Source organism: Parasteatoda tepidariorum, chromosome 11 (assembly GCF_982258835.1).
Source record: "Parasteatoda tepidariorum strain Cologne lab strain chromosome 11, Ptep-v5.0, whole genome shotgun sequence".
In the NCBI taxonomy this organism is placed as follows: Eukaryota; Metazoa; Arthropoda; class Arachnida; order Araneae; family Theridiidae; genus Parasteatoda; species Parasteatoda tepidariorum.
Genome location: NC_141765.1, coordinates 51,323,292 through 51,328,891, shown reverse-complemented (window position 1 = coordinate 51,328,891; position 5,600 = coordinate 51,323,292). Strand labels below are relative to the sequence as shown.

Below are 5,600 nucleotides of genomic sequence, written 5' to 3'. Positions count from 1 at the left end.
ACCGCCGTCATAAATGGAAAGTAACATCTTAATAGTCCTGAATCGTATCATATTTTATTTATAAATATTAATTAATCTCAAAATCAGTAATTTCGAATGAAATAGGATGTAAGGAATTTGCAACATCTAGGCAATATTTCCTGCTAATCTGGATGATTTATTTGAAGCTACCTGTGTTGCTTTATGAATAACAATAATAAAATATTTTCACAAAGAGAAAGAGAAATAAAATTTTAATCATCTGGTTTATAGCAATTTTAAAAAAGAGGTCATTATTCTCATATTATATTATATTCTTATATTTTATTATAAATAGTAAAATCTCACTACATTAGAGAAAAATTAAAAAAATCAAATGGAGGCGCCGGGTATCGATCCCGGTACCTCTCGCATGCTAAGCGAGCGCTCTACCATCTGAGCTACGCCCCCGATAGTTAGGTATAGTTAACAAAATAAAAAATTTAATGTCTTGATATTATTTATATACCTTAATTTTGTAGGTATCATAGCAAGGCCTACATTGCATTCCAATTTCTCAATATTGATTTTTTTTTTGTAAGGGTAGAAGCATCTACACAGAAACTTGAAAAATAGGATCAAAAATTTTCCTGAAATTCAGAATTGTTCTAAAAGCATATTTCAGTCATAATTACTATTAATTTCTACTGAGAACTAAGAGTAAATTTTGTGGTTACATATAAAAGAAATCTCTAGTATGTTGTATAGATAATTTGCATTCATTTCTATAGTTTGTGTTTCAGAAAATAAGAGCTTAAATAAATTTCAAATAAATAGAGAAGATTTAGCTATTTTGTTTCGAATCGATAGAAATGTTAATTTGTTAATGTTTATGTTAATTGTTGGTATACATGGCTAAAAGTCTTAAAAAAAAATTAAAAAATGTGATTAAAAATAAAAGCTTTTCTAGAAAAGATACTTTGATTTGATAGTTAGCCTTTTAGTCAATTCTTTCTAAAAGTATCTGAAACTATTTGGTGCCCTTCCGTTGGCCGGGTAAAAGAGAAAGAATGCCAAAAATTTTAGACCTACGCCAACTTTTCATAAATTTTTTTAATTTTCTTTTACTTTTTCTTTTATTTAGTTTCAAAAATATTAAATGATGGGAAAATAAGAAAAAATTAAATAAAAAAAATAGTCGATTTTCTTTGCCTTCTGCTAACCGAAAAGTACCATATATTGAAAAAATTTTCAGAGCATTTATTCATTTTGAGAGGAAATCAACTACTTCACTTACTAAACAAACTACAAATCAAACGAGTACCTATGGTGTAGTGGTTATCACATCCGCCTAACACGCGGAAGGTCCCAGGTTCGAAACCTGGTAGGTACAAAGATTATATTTTATCAACTTTTTGTTTTTTAATTTTAATGTCGTAGATTTTCTATTCCAACTATTCCATTCAATTTTTCCCATTTTCCCAAGCATTTTTTACGCGTTTTTTCACTATAAAAAACAACAAATTTCCAAGGCGCGAAATGAAAAATTTAAAATGGAACAAAACTTCGACTTAATCGTTGAACTAAACTCTAAAATAAAGATTTAAAATAAATAAATAAATAAATAAATAAAAAAAGGAGGAGGGGGAGGAGAAAAAGGGGAGACCAATACCAAGATATTATTAATATTTATAGCATTATATTCCAGAAATATTTATAAAGTGGAAAGTTATTTTTATTTATTTATTTTATTTTTAAATTCCAGGTTTCAACAACAGAAAAAACTGAGAACAGAAAAAAATTGCAAATTGGAACAGATTAATGCATAAAACAGCAATACATTTAAATAGGAAGAATATATACTTGATAATGCCAAACACAGTAGGCAGAATACTCTTTATTTTACAAATTCACCCAGTCATATGGTTGCTAAGACATATGTTTTTAAAATAAGAAAATTTGTGCGCAATGTTAGAAATGAAAATTAATTCTACTTAACTTTATTGAAGAACTAGTAAACTTTTCTTCGCAATTATGAATTATGTATTGTAATAAAACAATAAAGTTTAGAAAAAGTCGAAAAGATATTGTAACGAAGCTATACTGTAACATACACTGATACTCGATTTTTAAAGTCCGGATAATTTTTACAGCTTTATTCAATTATATAGTATTGCAATTTACTCGGAAAACACATTCTGAAAAAAAAAAAGATTTAAAATACTGCTTGAAAAACAATCTTGTAAATTCTGATCAACGTTATAAAGAATGCAATAACTCTGATCATGGCTAAATAGATTTTTTTAAAAAAAAATTTCAAAGCGCATTATCTTGCAACTGAGAAACCCAACACACAGTTAATTAATTTTGTCTTAAAATTAGTGCTGAGCATTTAATCCATAAAGCTGATTAGCGGATCTTAATTTTAACTCTGAAACTTCATAATTTTGAATCCAACTCAGAAGACTAGAGGATCTTTGGATCAACCTTTTACTGCTAGTTAGACAGAGCTCTATCCTATGATCCGTTTAACAGTTGGGAAATTTTCCTAGAGTCGCTGTACTTTCAGAGAATAAAAACCGAGATTAAGAAACGAATCAGCAAAAGATTCATCACCGTGATTCCAAAAATAAATGGAAATCAACAACTTATTCGCCATATCCCGAATCATATCATAGATTATTTATAAATGCTAATTAATTTCAAAATCAATAATTTCGAATAAAATAGTATGTAAGGAATTTTGCGACATCCATGTAAATCTGTTCGCCAATTTGTATAGTTTATTAGCAGTTATCGTTGTTACTCTATGAATACCAATAATAAAATACTCACATTAATCAAAGAAAAACAAAATCTTTATCTGATTTGTAGCAAATAAAAAAAACGGAGGCTTTTGTTCTTGTATTCTATTATTCTTTCAAATATGAAAGTTAATTATTAAACGTTAATAAATTTACAACATTATAAAGAATCTTTGTAAGACTTTCATTCTTACAAAGATTAGAGTTAATATAATCGAGAAAAAGAAAATGTTACAATCTGACTGAAAATGGAGGCGCCGGGTATCGATCCCGGTACCTCTCGCATGCTAAGCGAGCGCTCTACCATCTGAGCTACGCCCCCGATACTGTGCAATGTGTAAACAAAACATAAGTTTTAATGAAAGACCTTAATTTTGTCGATGTCGTACCTAGATCATTCCTAGGTTCATATGTCATACCTACTAGGTTTTTTTCACTTTCTAACTCCTTCATATTGAACTTTTGGTAAAATACGAAAATTCTGCTGAGAAATTTTAAAAAAAGAGGATTTAAAATTTTTCTGAAATATTGAATTGTTTCAAAAACTTATTTCAGTCATGATTGCTATTAATTTCTATTGAGAATTAAAATCAAATTATGGGTTTGCGTGTAGAAGAAATCTTTATTAACTTGTATGTTGTACAAATAATTTGTATTTATTCCCATAGTTTTTGTTTCAGAAAATAAGAGCTAAAATGAATAGAGAAGCTTTAAGTTGTTTTATTTTTTAAAATTTTTTTAGTTTGTTAATGATTGCGGTGTTTTCCCTTATATTTCAACATATATTAACATGTAGGTATACAAAACATACTATTAAATCATTCTATTAAATAGTAGAGATGCAATCTTGCGTACCTATGGTGTAGTGGTTATCACATCCGCCTAACACGCGGAAGGTCCCAGGTTCGAAACCTGGTAGGTACATTTTATTTTTTATACCAGCTTCTCTATGCCAACGTTGAGCTTTTTAACTATACTACGTGGGGTTCTAGTTTTTATTGCTCGGAATAGTAATTGCATGGTACTGTTTTTTTTTATTTGCATAGTTTTTCTGTTAACATGTTTTTTTTTTTTAAATTTCGTTGAATTTAAATGCCGAACATATTCTATCCCATTCCTTTTATATCTCTTTATTCTATTCAATTTTTCTAACATGGACCACTTGCATTTTTAATTTAGACGATTTTTTAGAAATGTTTTCATAAATAGACAAAACCATTCCAAGCCCCAAAACTAAGAAAATTAAAAATTTAAAAAAAAAAAAGTCTACTAATATCGCGAACAAAATTCCTAAATAACAATTAAAAAAGAAAGAAAAAAAAAGAAGAAAACTGGTAAGAAAGACCAATACCAAGAGTGAAAATATTAATAACATTATATTCCAGTAATCTTTGTCAAAAAGAAAGTTTTAATTAAGAAGTACAACGCATAAATAATAAGTGTAAAAGCATTAAGGACAGCCATGAAAAAACTAATTTTCTAATGCAAGCTATTTAACTAATTTTTAAAAAAAAATAAAGTTATTTACTGTTTTAATTTAATTTAATTGAAATTAATTTCTTTGAACAAAATTATTTTTAATTTAGTGTTTTAATTCAACTAGCAAGTAGAAACATTGTAATTTATGATGACCTAACTGAGGTCAAGAAAGTGGGTTTAAATATAATTTAAAAAGAAAGCTGAAATTATGATAATAAATTCTATTTATGTAAAATTGTAAATACGTAATTGCTCCCGGTTCACACCAACTATAGTTTTGACGTAAGATATTCTTAGTGGTAGACGAACCACGAGTTAGAATTCCTCACCGGGAGATTTTCGTGGTTTCTCTCTCCATGTAACGCAAATGCGGTTTAGTTCCATAAAAAAGACCTTCCCGAAGGCAAAACTGTCCCAAGGCTTTCTCCATGAGCTGTCTTCTTTTCTGAGTTGGGTTCAAAATTACAAGGCTACGGAGTTGAACATTAATAGTCATAAACCCAAAAATCACTCGGGTGCTCAACTTATATTTTGAAATAATTCATGCAATTGCGAAATTTATTAGTGTGCGAAATTTATATGTTGGCATGACCAAGAGGGCTATTTATCCAATATGAAATTCCATTCATAAACCTATTCTGTTTATTAATAAATCAATTAAAAAAAACCTAAATTTTGAATTAAAAATCAGCACTTTCTATCAAAATTAATTTTTCCGTGAACTTTGAAGCCTCCTGTATTTATAGGATAATATAGAATACACTCCTAAAGTACTTAATTAATAGTTCAATTGTTTAGTTTTTCTATTTTGAAAGTAATTTCTTTTTTAGTTGAGAATTTACTAGTACCTATAAAATTTTTCATTACTATCAATTTCACTATTTTTATTTTAATAAACGATGAAATAGTTGGATATTTTTCAGATATTCAGGTAGATTTCAAATTTCATATGTCATCTACATCCCATAATTCTTTTCAGAAACGAAGAACACAACCACAATAGTCTTCCTTACTTCTCAACTTACTCATCTATTGTAAAACGTACTCTATCCATATTTGTCAACTTGTCAATGTCATGTCTATTAAGTAAATATAGTAAGGTGACTTTGACCACTCTAGCCATCTCTTCCAAAAGTGAACGAACCTTGAAAATATAAACAAACCGGAAAGAACTCATCGGGCATCGTACCCACTGACCCTCTGCCCTATACAACAGCTGGTAAAAACTTTCTGTTTGAGATGATGATGGACCTGGGATGGAAAAAAATATCTGCTATATAACTTTCCCCAATTTCCCACACAAGTTCTCTTTTATTTTGAAACGGAAGCTCTGGTCGTAGCACCCTCGCGCCAAGTGCC

The 5,600-nt window shown here is 28.9% G+C and overlaps 4 non-coding genes across 4 annotated transcripts; 2 read left to right on the top strand and 2 right to left on the bottom strand.

The window, feature by feature from the left end:
• Nucleotides 1–356: 356 nt before the first annotated feature.
• TRNAA-AGC (transfer RNA alanine (anticodon AGC)) lies at nt 357–429 on the bottom strand. Its single transcript has one exon. It is a non-coding gene; the product is annotated as a tRNA-Ala (tRNA).
• An 849-nt stretch (nt 430–1,278) lies between these two features.
• Nucleotides 1,279–1,351, top strand: TRNAV-AAC (transfer RNA valine (anticodon AAC)). Its single transcript has one exon. It is a non-coding gene; the product is annotated as a tRNA-Val (tRNA).
• Nucleotides 1,352–3,011: 1,660 nt separating this feature from the next.
• TRNAA-AGC (transfer RNA alanine (anticodon AGC)) lies at nt 3,012–3,084 on the bottom strand. The gene has a single exon. It is a non-coding gene; the product is annotated as a tRNA-Ala (tRNA).
• A 529-nt stretch (nt 3,085–3,613) lies between these two features.
• Nucleotides 3,614–3,686, top strand: TRNAV-AAC (transfer RNA valine (anticodon AAC)). Its single transcript has one exon. It is a non-coding gene; the product is annotated as a tRNA-Val (tRNA).
• The last annotated feature ends 1,914 nt before the right edge of the window (nt 3,687–5,600 follow it).